Source organism: Myotis myotis, unplaced genomic scaffold (genome assembly GCF_014108235.1).
Source record: "Myotis myotis isolate mMyoMyo1 unplaced genomic scaffold, mMyoMyo1.p scaffold_m19_p_3, whole genome shotgun sequence".
Classification (NCBI taxonomy): Eukaryota; Metazoa; Chordata; class Mammalia; order Chiroptera; family Vespertilionidae; genus Myotis; species Myotis myotis.
Window position 1 is genome coordinate 21,430,997 of NW_023416335.1, and position 15,890 is coordinate 21,446,886.

The following is a 15,890-nucleotide window of genomic DNA, read 5'->3' on the forward strand; positions in this document are numbered from 1 at the left end:
ACAACAACAAAAATAATTGTGGGTAAGGGTGGGGGTTATGGAAAAAGAAAATCAACCACTTGGTTCTAAGAACTTGACCACACCTATAGAGTACCAAAAAGGAAATGAACAACAATGTTTACCTTTTAATCACTAAAAGCAGCTAGAATTGATAGTATCTAATCTACCTCTGCTACAGACAAAGAGCAATAACTGAATTTGGTTACAGTGACTACGACACAACACTTTGTCAATCTTTGAAACAAAAAGAATCCTGCTTGGAAATCTTTGTCAAAGAAATACAAACAACATTACAAATGTAAGCAGTTGTTCCATCTGTCTTCAGATGATCTTATCCTTTGAGGGGACAAAAACATATTAGATTACAATATTTACTATTTTATCCACAAACAAAAGAAAGCACTTTTAATAGCATCCAAGTGCTATACAGTTGCTAGTTACAATTATCCATAAAAGTTTTAACCAAGGTATAGAAGCTAATTATTTCTGAATAAAATTTGAGCATTTTCTTCCCCCAAATTTGTTAAATTCCCATAGTAATACAAATGCTTGGACTTCTGAGACTTTGAGACCATTGTGTAATGATATTAACTCTAGAGGTACTTAACAAATTTTTAGTTTCCTCATTACTTTTCTAAAAATATTTTTTTATTCATTTCAGAGAGGAAGAGAGAGAGAGAGAGAGAGAGAGAGAGAGAGAGAGAGAGAGAGAGAGAGAGAGAGAATATCATTGATTGGCTGCCTCCTGAACGCCCCCCCAGTGTGCCCTGGTTCACAGGTAAACGCTCAACCACTAAGTAACACTGGTTGGGCCTTGTTACTTTTTAAATGAAAATTTGAGGATTCAAAATTATAAGGTTCAATAAGGCTGCTTGTCAAACTTTTGAATCTTTTAAAGTGGTTTACATTCTGGTTGAGGCTCTTTGGAAGATTAATGCTATGATTTAGGGAGAAACATTTTCTTTTCTGAGCTATTTTCAGCACTTTCACTGAAATAAAATATCAGTTCTCCAAATGACAAAGGGCTTACAGTATTTTAGTATGTTAAGTAAATGTTCTGTATTAGTAAACCTTATCTGGGTGGGTATCTTGACTTAAAGGTACTTTCCGAGGTAGCCTTTTAAAAAGGACTCTAAGCTACTGACTAATTTCTACATTAAAGTGGAAAATCTGCTTGTTTTAAAAATTATTCAGGACAGAATATATTCCCTTTATATTTTCACATGATTGTACTCACTTATCCACAAGACATAAAGCAATTCATGCCACTTTAGTATAATCACTAACAGCATGCATCCAAATCAAAGTGCTCTCACTCTGTCTATATACAATAAACCCAAAAGGTATCATTAGAAGATACTCTTCTACAACAGGATTTGCTACAAGACATTTGCTCACTGAGGAACTAAGCAAAAGCATAAAATTGACCATTCTCTTCAATAAAATATAGATTCGATGCTTAAACAATAAAAGCAAAGCAGAAATAAATACTGGTGGTATTTACTCTTCTTCCTCCTTTTAAGGCACAGTATTTTGTCATACTTTCTAAAAGACACAGTAATATTCCTATAGAATGCCCTGTTAATCTACCAATTTTACTCAATTTAAATAAGAATGTTCTCACAAAAGGCTACATATTGTATATTTCCATTTATATGAAATGTTCAGGATAGGAAAATCTGTAGAGAGAAAGATTAGAGGCTGCCAGGGGCTAGAGGAGAGAGAAATGGAGGGTGATTGCCAATGGATATAGGATCTCTTTTTGTGGTGATGAAACCACAGAAATGTATACTATAAAGGGTGAATTGTCTAGTATGTAAATTACAGCTTTTAAAACATGCTCCAAAAGAAATCAAGAAAGCAGTTACATGTTTCTCAACAATAGTGCACAATATCCATTCAAAAAATTACTGGTGTAAACACACACATTAAATGTGCTTAAAATAAACTTTATACTTATAAAGCTACAGTAATGAAAATATGAGGTATTGGGCCTAATATATGGTGTTGGAAGATGATTTGACTTTGGGTGGTGGGCATAGAATGCAATATACAGATCTTGCATCATAGAAATCTATGCCTGAAACCTGTATGGTCCTTTTAACCAATGTGACCCCCAATACAATTAATTAAAAAATTAAATTAAGCCAGTAGCTGAATAGTGTGGGGGAAAATAAAGTCTGTAACACTAAAAAATAAAAAATAAAAATCAATCAATGAATATATATTTTAAAAAAACACACACATAGCCCTGGCTGGTTTGGCTCAGTGGATAGAGCGTCAGTCTGTGGACTGAAGGGTCACAGGTTCGATTCTGGTCAAGGGTATGTACCTTGGTTGCGGGCACATCCCCAGTGGGAGGTGTGTAGGAGGCAGCTGATCGATGTTTCTCTCTCATTGATGTTTCTAACTCTCTATCCCTCTCCCTTCCTCTCTATAAAAAAAAAAAAAATGAATAAAATATATTTAAAAAACAAACAAAAAAACACACACACATAAAAATAAAATATGAGGTACTGGTGAAGGAGCAGACAATGAAACAGAGTAAGATCCTTGACAAAGACCAAGCCTATATAGGAATTTAGTATATAACAGAAGAACTAGATATTAGTGAGGAAAGGACAGAAGATACAAAGAATGGTACTAGAAAATGGCTTATCAATATAGAAAAAAATTAGATCTTTACCGTATAATATACCAAACTCCAAGTGGTTTAAAGACCAAATATGAAAAGTAAAACTTAAAAACTTTTAAGAAAAAACATAAAACAAGAATACATCTTTATGAACTCAAGGTGGGGAAGGATTTCTTAAACAATGCATAAAGAGTATGAGCCAAAGGAAATAATAAACTCAACAGTATTAATTTTAAAAACTGTATGCCAAAAGATAAACAAGTGAAAAGACAAGCCCCCAGACTGGGAGAGGATAAATACAATGCATAAAAAAAAGCCAAGTTCTACCCCCCAACTTTTTAAAAAATATATATTTTATTGATTTTACAGAGGAAAGGAGGACAGAGTTTGAAACATTGATCACAAATATTGATCAGCTGCCTCCTGTATGCCCCCTACCGGGGATTGAACTTGAAACCAAGGTACATGCCCTTGACCAGAATTGAACCCGGGACCCTTCAGTCCACGGGCCAACACTCTATCCACTGAGCCAAACTAGTTAGGGCCCTTCCCCAACTTTCTTGCAAATGTTCCCAGTTTGTACTATGTTCATCAGTTCTGCCTTATCATTTCTCATCTGGATAAGAGCAACAGCTTCCAAACTGTTCTGCCTATTTCCGAAATTGTCCACCTCCAATCTGCTCTGTAGAGCACTGACAGAACTTAAAAAGAAAAACAGAAAAAAACAACAACCCACAAATTTAATAACCTTCCATGGCTCTCCATGCCTTAGGATGAACATCCAAAAGCAGAAGATCTTTTTTGATTTGGCTCCTTGTTCAGCCTCCTCTCCTGCTGCTGCTTCAGCTTTCCCACCTTGCCCTCCACCAATCTAACATTTCCTCTCATCAACCACTCATCCTTTAAGAGTCTAGTCTATTCAGATGTGTTAAAATATTCCAAGAAACTTTTCCAGATTGCCCCCTCACACATCACACACCCTCTGTAGGCAGGTCAAGTACCCTCTCCTGCTAGCATAGCATTCTACCTCTACTCTACCATAACACTTAATACATTGTACAGGGCCATCTTGACCTAAAGGAAGGGTGAGCGTATGTGTAAATGAACATGATCCTAAAACATCTGTGTGTAAGAAATAATAGCAAAATACTCTATTACATCAATTCTGGATACCAGCTGCTGTCTGTTAATTGCCCTCTGTAGGCTGAGGCAATGTTGGGCTAAGGTTCATGCCAGCTCCTCCCTCCTTCTCATTCTGCTGCTGCTAAGTTTTGGGAAGGAGACCAAAAGTTACAGCCAGGCTGTCCCCATCCCAACCTACACAGGCTTCTCTAATAAAATATTTATTGAACACCTACTATTTACCAGACACTGGACTAAGCACAATAGTTACAGGGATGAAAATTTAGGCATGCTTCCTACAATCATACATTATTACTGGAGACAGGAAAGCAATAAAGGAAAAGTGCAGGAGATGAGGCTCAGAAATTGCTTCTGGTAAGGTTTGTTTATTCATTTCATATTGAGTGCCTGTATTATGTTTAATCCTAAGGACTAGAGATAAAAGATAAGGAAGACAGAGGCCTGCTGAGAGAAAGGGACAAGTGCCCTGGATGACAAAAGAAAACTTTCGGGTTGAGAAGCTAGGTGATGTGAGAACAGAGAGGATGCAAGGGAGCTCCAACATTTCCAGGCTTAGGAAACAAAAAGTCCTAACCTGTGGGAAGGGAGAGGAGTGCCTTCCCCACATTAAACTAAAAGCATTTTCAATTCCGTTTAAAACTTTCTTGGCTTCTTAACATCACAGCTTCAAAATGATCTAGTTTATTATTAGAAAGACCTTTCTTGATATGTTACAAAACAAAATTATAAGTATTTAATGAAAGCACACAACTTAATTCAGGAAAGTAAAAACAAATTAGATGCCAGAGAATATAGAAAGACTGAAGTTTATTTTGAGGACATAAGACTACTTCATCTCTGAATCCCCAGGCCAACTACAATACCTGGCACATTATCAATAAACAAATCAATCATAAACAGAATGGAGTACTACAGTTAAGGGGCCATAGGACTGGATTAACAACTGAAAAATTAAATATGAACTAATAGCCATTATGTAATTAGTATTGCTGAAATCCCATGGGCTGTTTGTTAACACCATGCATTTAGAACTGATTGTACAGATTTGCTTTTTCCTTCCTAAGAAAGGTCATGAATAAAGCTAGAAAATATCTGCACTTTGATTATTTATATGTCCAACACAAAACCAAACTAAGCAGAAGAAAGATTGGGTAGCTCAGAAGAAGGCAAGCTTCCTCAGAGCTCAGGAACGAGCTGCTAAGAGCTAAAAAACCAACCACAATTTTCTATGATGATATTTCAAATAAAGACAATAATAAACTTATTGGCCAAGCTAAAAAAAAAAAAAAAGATTATGGGTCCTTTTACTACTAAAATTTTTAATATTTTTGATTCCTAACAACTGAAATCTCTGGGTCACATGGATTTTGTAGTTGATTTTCACAAAAATATGTAGGGGAGGAGAAAATTTGCAGTGGTAAAGACAGCACTATAATAACCATTTTTCAAAGTCTGTTCATTTAAACATATAGTCGTTAAAGTTAAAAAAGAAAAACCCTTATAACTATCCAAAAGAACTATATTAAGCCAATAGTTTTCCTAATGAATAACCTCTAAGTGGAAATTTATTTTACAAAAATAAATAAAAAGGCTTTTGTTCACATCTTAAAACATTGTTTAGCTATTTTAAAATGTGTAGCAATAGATAAGTAAAAATAAAGTCCTTTCTACACTTACCATGTTGGCATTTCAAAATCAGAATTATACACTAATTTACTATAAGAAATATTTACTACAAGAAAAATTTGATCTCCAACTACTCTCAGATAACTCAAACCAGTATCAGCCAAATATTGCTTGTATCAGTTAAAGTGACTATGTCTGCTACACAGTGATGTTCATTCATAGATCGTAAGTCAAAACAATATACTGGAAAATAAGGACTTGGCAGTTCTCCTTTCTAGTTCAACCAATGGCATACAAATGACTTTCAGTAAATTCCTTAATCTCTGCCTAAGAGATTAGAAAATGAAGCTACTCAAAAACTGACCATGGATATATATTCTCATATTTGTGTCCATTTTGTCAACTCCATTGCATTTTAAGTGGACAGGATTTAGTTAGTACATGTGTGTGTCTGGACAAAAGTTTCTTTTAAAAATAAGAGTTCCCAGAGAAACATTTCTATATGAAATCGTAACTAGTCATCTTAAATTACCCAAATCAACATCACCAAGTAAATAATTCTCTAAGTAAATAATCAAAAGCTGAGTCTCACCTTGCCTATTCCCAGACTCCAAGTGGTATGATACTCCAGATATATATCTTAGTCCTCATAGAGTCCTTTTTTTAAATTTTGGTTTTGTTTATGACATAGTTCATTACTGAACACCAACAATGTACCAGACCCTGTTCTAGGTCCTAGAAAATCAAAGGAAAGAGATTCTGGTCTCATGAAAAAGAAAATTTCAGAAAGTGTTAAGCTAATAAAACAGGGTAATATGATACAGTGACTGGGGGGCTATATTGTTATAAAAAGGTTTAATGGAATAAAAACCAGGAATTAATCATATAGAAAGATTGGAGGAAAAGAAGTGAAGACATAATCATCACACATGTCTTTTATTTTCTATCGAGTCCTCTTTGTTTCAGAGGCTTCTAAGGTATGGCTATAGTAAAATGATTTAATAGTTTTGTCAAGTATTCCATGTAATTTAAAAAGTTTAAGTTTTAAATATGTTTTTATTGATTTGAGAGATCAGATGCCTCTTGTACACATTCCAACTGGGGACTGAATCTGCAACCTAGGTATGTGCCCTGACTGGGAACTGAATTAGTGGCCTCTCAGACAACACCCAACCAACTGAGCCACACTGGCCAGGGCTAGAGCAACACTATTTTTAAAAGCATTAACGGTACTACTCCAGAATCTGCTTAACTCTATTATTGTCACCCCAAATATTTTCTGAAACTTACACATAAAATGTTTCTACTAAAAATGTGCTAAAAGGAAAATGATCAAGGATATTAAAATATCCTATATGAGGAAGTGACCTGCATGAAATGAAACATAATTATAAAATTCAAAAATCTATATCTGATTTTGGTGAACCAGAAACCTTATCACTAAATACAATCACACAATTTTCATTTGACCATGATTCCACTAAGTTACACACCATTTTGGTTGCTTTGTCAATCTTATTTTTTCCTACCTAAACCACATTACTATTGAACTGCCTGTATCAATATAAAACTTAATAATAGAACAGCCTATTTCACCCTATTTTCTTTATCTATTTGGCTTAACCTCAACTTTCTTCACTTAATTCTTGACCACACCCATCAAGAACAGACGTGTTATTACCACTTGAAGAAAATTTACAGTCCCTTACATCAAGGTACTGTCTCACACTGAAAATTACTACAAACTAAGTAACACATCAGTCATCCTGTTCTATTCACTATGAAATCTAGTAAACTAACAAGTTCACCCACATATTTTCCTACCTCTTTCCCCAACACACTTAAATTGTAAAACTAGAGGCCCGGTGCATGAATTTGTGCACGTCTGGGGTCCCACAACCTGGATGGCAACTGGGGTGGATAGGGGCCGGCTGGCCGGGGGGAGGGACCACGGGAGGTTGGCTGTGGGAGCACACTGACCACCAGGGGGCAGCTCCTGCGTTGAGCGTCTGCCCCCTGGTGGTCAGTGTTGTCATAGCAACCTGTTGTTCGGTTGACCGGTTGTAAAGGTTGCTTAGGCTTTTATATATATAGATAAGATGTTTTCTCAGTTTTTTTTTTAAGTTTGGTTCTTAAAACTTCGCAAATGTTCAAATTTTACTTTCTTTTCCACTGTAGTCTTCATTCCCCATAGCAAGATATAAAAAGAATAAGTTATATGTAGTTTTTAAAGTACTAAGCAACTGATCATAATATCTAAAATAATATATACTAAGTTTATCTTTCCTGTAAAGACCAGGTTTTTTTTTTGTTTCATCAGGTTTAGCACTTTAGTGTTTTAGGTTCAACTGTATTCAACATTTCATTTTAAAATAAGCAATAAAAGTCAGAACGTAAGTAACTTCATACCATAAATTCAAAATGTACATTATCACCTATTTGCTTAATCAGAAGACTAAGTGTTGGTGAAGCTGTAGCCTTCATGCTGTTGTTATAACAACAGTGTAAGCAAATTTGGACTGGAAAATTAACTTCATGTTTATACTTGTACCAGCACGAATTCTCTTACCAACTGAGCAACGCCCACATAACCCATGCAAACATTCTGATCATGCATTAGTTAACTTTCAACTTTTAAGTTCTATGAAAGTGAGTTTGAGCCAACTGAGTTTATTTCTTCATCCATTAAATGTGCAACTAAAAATTAGTTCATTTTGCATGTTAGTTTTCTTATATTAAAAAGTCATTTATGCCTAACCAGTTTGGCTCAGTGGATAAAGCATCGGCCTGTGGACTCAAGGGTCCCAGGTTTGATTCTGGTCAAGGGCATGTACCTTGGTTGTGGGCACATCCCCAGTGGGGAGTGTGCAGGAGGCAGCTGATCGATGTTTCTCTCTCATCGATGTTTCTAACTCTCTATCTCTCTCCCTTCCTCTCTGTAAAAAATCAATAAAATATATTTTTTAAAAAAGAGTCATTTATTATCACCTATATGCCTGTTACAGTTCTAAACATCATACTCTATCATGCCTGAGATAAACCCCACTGTTATGACACTGCCGCTGAATAAAGCTCTAGGCACACTCTAGCACGTCTAATTTAGATCCCTGTAACTCCAGAAAAATAGTCATTTTCATCTCTATTTCAGAGATAAGAATTCTGAGCATCAGAGGTAAAAGGTACAGTGGGGACAGGAACTCAGATTTCCTTGGCTCTTGGCCTACACTCCACTGACCACTGAGTTAAAAAAAAAAAAAAAAGATGTTTAATTAAATGGCTTATGGCAAATAGAACAACTGTCAGGGTGAAGGTCAGTCAGAGCAAAGCAAATCTCTCTTAAAAAAACAAAACCATACTTTCCAAATGGTAACAAGGTTGCAACAATTAATTATATAGGCATAGCATAATTTTTATAAACATTTTCTAAAACAAAGTAGTTCTAAATAAAATTTGAACGAAAAAAAATATTTTAAAATGCATACAACACTCTCTCTGTTGCAATGCACACTTTAAATGGGTGAATTGTATGGTATGTGATTTATTTCTCAATAAAACTTATTTTTAAAAAACTTTCTGGAGAACAAATTGAAAATGTGTGTCAAAAGCTTCTGAAATGTTTATTTTTTAAAATATATTTTTACTGATTTCAGAGAGGGAGGAGACAGACACATCAATGATGAGAGAATCAACCACTGAGCTACACTGCCCAGGCTGAAATGTTCATATTTCTAAAGTAATTTTACTTCCAGGAATTGACTATAATAAAATATCAGTCATACAGTGGTTTTTTTTTTTTAAATGTATAAATATGTCTCAAATGATAATATCCCCATGTTCTAACCTGCCTAAAATACCATCAACAGAAGAAGGGTAAACATTCGTTACAATGAAATGTTAACAATTCTTAAGACTACATTCTCAAAATATTATTTCACAATAAAGCATGTTACAAAATAATACAAATGTACAATTTCAATTTGTAAAGAAAATACAATACTGTAGAGATAACAAAAAAACCCCACGAAGAATATAGAACAAAGTGTTAATAGTAGTTACTTCCAGTTGGTAACATTTTAGGCGATTTTAAATGGTTTTCAATTTCCCTACAATAAACCATCCTTTCATAAACATAACAAATGTTATTTTTAAACTACTGGCCACTTTGGAAAGTGCAAATTTTCCATTAAAAGATAAAAATTAAAAGGGCCATCACATTTCTTAGGGATATTATGTGTGTGCATGTATGTATATGTTTGCAATATCTTAACCTTAACTAACAATATCTCAGTCACCCAAAAAAATTTCTTTTCTATTTTTTAAAATATGCTTTTATTTCACAGATAAGAAGGGAGAGGGAGAGAGAGACAGAAACATCGAAGAGAGAAATATTGACCAGCTGCCTACTGTACACCTCATATTGGGGATTGAGCCTGCAACCCTGGCATTTGCCCTGACCTCCTGGACTACGCTCAACTGAGCCATACCAGTGGGGCAAAAAAATGTATTCTAATGACTAATGCATAATTGTGCAGGTGATAACAATACAGAAACCCTACGGTAACTTTTTCAGACACAAAGTAAACTACCTAATTTAGATTTAAAAAATAAGTATATCAATTCATGTTAGCTTCCACTTTTAGGAAAACTCAACATCTTTTCAGGGGGAAATTAGTAAGGCATATCTTTAACCTTCAAATAAAAAAAAAAAGAGTACCATTCTATTGCATTACAGAAAGGAATTCAAGTTTATAGTAGTTACTCACCACAGTCAAACATGAAATACTACATCCTAATGTATCAGGATCCTGTAGAAATCATAAACACGAAGAAAGCTTAAACTTACAAAATTATAATAACCAAATAAAGGCTTTAAATTTATGTATGTAGAAGTGTTATAAAAATGTCTTTCTCTGCCGAAACCGGTTTGGCTCAGTGGATAGAGCGTCGGCCTGCGGACTGAAGGGTCCCAGGTTCGATTCCGGTCAAGGGCATGTACCTGGGTTGCGGGCACATCCCCGGTGGGGGATGTGCAGGAGGCGGCTGGTCGATGTTTCTCTCTCATCGATGTTTCTGACTCTCTATCTCTCTCCCTTCCTCTCTGTAAAAAATCAATAAAATATATTTAAAAAAAAAAAAAAAAGTCTTTCTCAAAGTCCACACTGCAGTTTTATGCAAATAGACTGTATTTGGAAGAGGGGGCAGATGGCAGGGGGGCGCGAACTGTCAACTTTTTCTATCAAAATCCTCAAAAGTCAACATTTACCTTTTCCAAACATATTTTAAAAAAATAGTCTAGGAAACCCAATCAATAAGGTTCTTCAGTTTCAAAAGAAATGTGGTTCACCTAGCCAAAATAGAGAAAAGGTGAGAATCTAGCAGAGGCACCAAGGATGAAGAGTCAAACAGAGATTGTCACTACTGATTACTTAATGCGAAAGCAAGAAAATCAAACTTGTTTTTATAAAATAAGAAACAAATTAGGAGGTTATTAGTACTACTAGTGACCCCTTGTGAGAAATTGCACGAAACCCCGGACCCCCCACCCCAACCCTCCCTGCTGGCACCCCACAGGATGGCCCCCGAGTCCTGGAGTGCTGCCCCAATGCCCTGCCTCTGGGTTGTGCAGAGCAGCCGCCAGGCCCCGCCCCCGCGGCACGCATGTGGGGCTGCAAAAACCCTGGCAGAAGCAGTGCAAGTGGCTGCCAGGACCCCCATGCGCAGAGCGGCCACCGGCCCTGCCCCCGCCTCCGCTGTGCATGCTGCCATCTTGTCAGTGTTACGGTGTGGGGGTCAATTTGCATATTACCTCATTATTATACAGGACTAGAGGCCTGGTGCACGGATTCATGCACTGGTGGGGTTCCTCGGTCTGGCCTGTGGGGATTGGGCTGAAACTGGCTCTCTGACATCCCCTGAGGGGTCCCTGATTGCGAGAGGGCAGTTCTTGGGTGACGCACCCCGGAATTGGGCTGCTTCCTCTTTGGTTCCAGCTCCTGTGTTGAGTATCTGCCCCCTGGTGGTCATTGCGTGTCATAGCTACCGGTCAAACGGTCGCTTAGGATTTTATATATATACTAGGGGCCCGGTGCATGAAGATTCGTGCACTGGGGGTGGGTCCCTCAGCCCGACCTACACCCTCTCCAATCTGGGAGCCCTCTCCAATCCAGGAGTTTCTGTCTGTCTTTGCAATCATATGAGCGAATTGTCTGAGACCACCCCCCCCAACCCAGTTTGGTTTGTTGCTCACAGAATAGAGGCTCTTTTTTTCTTTGCTTCATTGGTGGAGATTTCCTGGAAGTTTTAGGATGTCTTCCCTTTAATATTTCCTAGACACTCTGATTTTACTTATGTCTCTCACCTTTGCTTTCTCTCCATCCCCCACTGTCGCAACAGTAACTTGCTCCAGGTTCACTTTGTTTTTGTGTCTAGGAGATCCGTCTGCCACCAGAACTACGATTCCCAGCATTCCTGGTACTCCCTGCGCTCTGGGCTTTCGCTTCAGGTCCTGGGGCTGCCAGCAGAACTATTCCCAGAATTCCTGGTGCTCCCTGAGCTCTTGGTTTTCCCTTCCTGCTCTGTCTCTGTCCCACAGCCTCCCTCTCTGTTCTCCGTCTGGCAGCTTGGGGAGCCAAGTTCCCCAAACCACTCCACTCTCTGCCGGCTCTCCAGCTCTATTCTCCGCCTGGCACCTGTGCATGCAAATTAACCCGCCATCTTTGTTGGGTTGATTTGCATACTCACTCCTGATTGGCTGGTGAGCATAGCGGAGGGATGGTCAATTTACATGTTCCTCTTTTAATATATAGGATAGGCAAATTTGACATGTTCTAAGCAAAAGTCTAAAAGATTAGAGTTTGCAAAGTAATCTATAGGCAAGTCACTAAATCCTATAAAAAAATGCAAAAGAGCCTGGCCAGCATGGCTCAGTGGTTGTGTATTGACCTATGAACCAGGAGGTCACGGTTCAATTCATGGCTAGATTCCTGGTCAAGGCACATGCCTGGGTTGAGGGCTCGATCCCTTGTGTGGGGTGTGTAGGAGGTGGTCAATCAATGATAATCTCTCATCATTAGGGCTTCTATCTCCCTCTTCCTCTCCTTTCCTCCCTGAAATTAATGAAAAAAAATTTTTTTTAAATGCAAAAGAGATGAATTCCGAATAAATAATACTTTGTATAAAATGGCATAATTCTTGTAGGATTTGGAATTTTTTGATGTTAGTAATCACCCAAGGATATTTTTTTTCCATTGATTTTTAGAGAGAGTGAAAGGGAGGGAGGGAGGAAAGGAGAGAGAGGGAGGGAGAGAGAGAGAGAGATATGTGAGAGGCACATAGATTGGTTGCCTCCCGGATGCACCTAGACTGGATGATCCTGCAACCCAGGTATAAGCCCATGACTGGGAATCAAATCTAAGACCCTTAATGCGGGAGGGCCTCATGCAGTATTATTTTTGTTTCATATTTATTAATACAGCCCAAGGTTTCAAATCACTAAATGATTACACTAAATGCAAGAAAGCTATTCTTGTTTAACTGTCTAGATCAGTGGTCGGCAAACTCATTAGTCAACAGAGCCAAATATCAACAGTACAACGATTGAAATTTCTTTTGAGAGCCAAATTTTTTAACTTAAACTATATAGGTAGGTACATTGTTATTAACTTAATTAGGGTACTCCTAAGCTGGCCTTTGCTAAAAACGTCCTCAATCTGACTGAGGTACGTGCACTGAGGTCGACCCCTTCCAACTCTCCCATCCACACTCGTCTTGTAGCCAGTCTCACTCAACTCGTGCATGAATTGCGTGTGCCTCCCCTGCGCTGCGTATCCCGCAGCCTGCCTGTGCTGTGTCTCCCATCGCCTGACGAACCGACACCCCCACTTCTTGTGGCATGAAAAGAAGGTTAAAGGCATATTTCCTAGACACTCTGATTTTACTTATGTCTCTCACCTTTGCTTTCCCTCCCGTCGCCCGACGAACCAATACATGCCACTTCTTCAAAATAGACTCGCCCAGACCGAAAACCAACTTCAGCGCATGGGCCACGAAATTTCAATCACACTGTACGTGCGCGCCCTTTTGTGGAAGAGCCACACTCAAGGGGCCAAAGAGCCACATGAGGCTCGAGAGCCTCGGTTTGCCAACCACTGGTCTAGATAATCCTTTTGATAATAACATAAAAAAACTGGTCGTTCAGTTTTCACATCCGCTGAACCCTCAGGGCTATTAATTTTTAGGTTATTTTTCAGCATACTTTTATTCCTAAAGTCCAAATACCAGGAAGTCAATACCAGCTACCCTAATGGGGTTATTTCTGCAGCTTTTCTTAAAGAGTTTATTACTTGGGTGGGGCCTACATGATGTTCACTTTCTAATTATTTGTTTGTACTGTACATTTAGGTTTTATGGTCTTTTCTTTATAACAAGTTTCACAACTTAAAAGTGTTTTAAATGCTTATTTTAAAAAGTTTTTGGGTGTGTTTTTTGTTTGTTTAATGTACAACTTTCTTAAGACTCCACAACTAAGATGTCAGAAACACAAAACTCAACAGATGTAATACTGTCTTGGCTATGGCCAAAATGCCACTGCGCAACTCTCCATATGACACTTCTTAATTTTCTTCTTCATCTCAAATCAATTTGATGAGCTAAATTTTGCTGTACCCACAAAATCTCAGGAAGCCACACAGTTCTTAAATTTAAAATATCTACTTATATATTTCAAGGCCCTTGAATATAAGTTATACCAAAATAAGAAATAGCATGTTCTATGGCAGAAAAATGCTCTGCCCTTACATTAAAAATTAATGTTTGTCTATCAAGGTAAGGATAAAGCAGGCTATGAAGAAAAAGTCAAGAAACACCTACCCACATATATATTTTTAACCTTCTAAAAAGTATTCAGACTGAAATCTGAGAATCTAATTATACTTAACATGACAGTCTATTAGGCCTCAGGAGTTCCTCAAGTCGCTTAGGTGAAATAATTCTTGTGCTTTCTTACTTCACATTACAAAAGAAAAGAGTTGAGTTATTGTGTGGGAATTCTATCAACATTTCAGAAGGTATAATATAAACTCGAATAATAATATATTCCTATGATTAAAAATGGAAACTGTATGAATATAAAAAACTTTCATTTTCATTTTCACTTTCTCCTCAATACAGCCCTAAGTCCAGATGAAAAAGGGAACCTAGTAAGGAAAGAGTTATCATTGTCGATGAATCAACTATGACACAGATCCACACTGAAATATTTTAAAAAGCCAAGAACCCATTTTCAAATTCAAAATCTTGTCAATAAACAGATGTGCCTTAGGAATAACAACATACATCCATCTAGTAAAAAACTGAACATTCTCTAAATTCACAAAACTGAAAATATGCCTTTAACCTTCTTTTCATGCCACACTAAAGAGACACAATATGAAACAGAAGTGTTTAAACGTATTTATTAAGCACTTAGTAAGGTCAACAATAAAAACCAAAAACAAAACTTGGTAAGCTTTTTAAAAAATGTGTTAGGTAGCCATCATATAATCAATTTTTTAAATTTACAATTATTAATATTTATAAAAATATTAGCTTTAAGAAATAAAGCTCATCATTCATAGAAAACTCAAACACTGGACATATTTATTAACAAAGGAATAAATCACCTTAGTTGCTCTTTCAAATATGACAGACTCCACTTAATGTACAACTAAACACAGCATTTCATCAAGAAGCAGATTTTATGGATACCAAATTCTAAACCTTTTTAAAGCTTTAATGATTTTAATTTTTTAAGTGTCTAAAGTAAACTACCTTTGCCCTAGCTGGTTTGGCTCAGTGGATAGGGCATTGGCCTGAGGACTGAAGGGTCCCAGGTTTGATTCAGTCAAGGGCACATGTCTGGGTTGTGGGCTTGATCCCTAGTGCGGGGTGTGCAGGAGGCAGCCGATCAATGATTCGTCCTCATCACTGATGTTTCTATCTCTCTCTCCCTCTCCCTTCCTCTCTGAAATCAATAAAAATATATTTAAAAAAAATAAAATAGACTACCTTTTTGTTTTTTAAAGAACCCAATAAATAAATACCCAAAACTTATTTTCTTCCTGATAGACAAAAATAATAAAAAGTAATCAACAGTGCCTGCTAAGATTATTTAAAAACTTTTTAATGAGGTATTTTTAGTTCATTTTTAAAAATTTACCAGTGTTTCAATTTTCTTTCCAAGTTGTTTTCCAGGACCATAATGAACCTCTTACTTTTTTATTTCATTGCTATCGTATTTCATTGATAATTTTATTAAAATAGGAAAAATTCTGCCCTAAACCACTTCATTACACAAAACACAAACTTCCAAGATACTTGGAAATGCCTAGCTGATGTGGCTCATGGTTTGATTCCCACTCAGGCACATGACCAGGTTGCAGGCTCCATCCCCGGTGCAGTGTAAGGGGCATGCAAGAGGCAGCCAATCAATGATGCTCTCTCATCATTG

The 15,890-nt window shown here is 37.1% G+C and overlaps 1 protein-coding gene across 7 annotated transcripts in view; it reads right to left on the bottom strand.

Moving 5' to 3' along the window:
• The window catches only part of NSD3 (nuclear receptor binding SET domain protein 3), a 110,644-nt gene that overhangs the window by 90,703 nt on the left and 4,051 nt on the right, over nt 1–15,890 (bottom strand). The window contains exons 1-2 of one of the 7 annotated variants that reach the window (XM_036298737.1): nt 10,168–10,209; nt 5,997–6,139 (exon numbers count right to left, since the gene is read on the bottom strand). The exons of the other annotated variants lie outside the window; for them this stretch is intronic. The gene's annotated coding sequence lies outside the window, so the exon portion shown is untranslated. Of the gene's footprint in view, nt 1–5,996; nt 6,140–10,167; nt 10,210–15,890 lie in introns of those variants that run through there. 7 annotated transcript variants of the gene reach the window in all.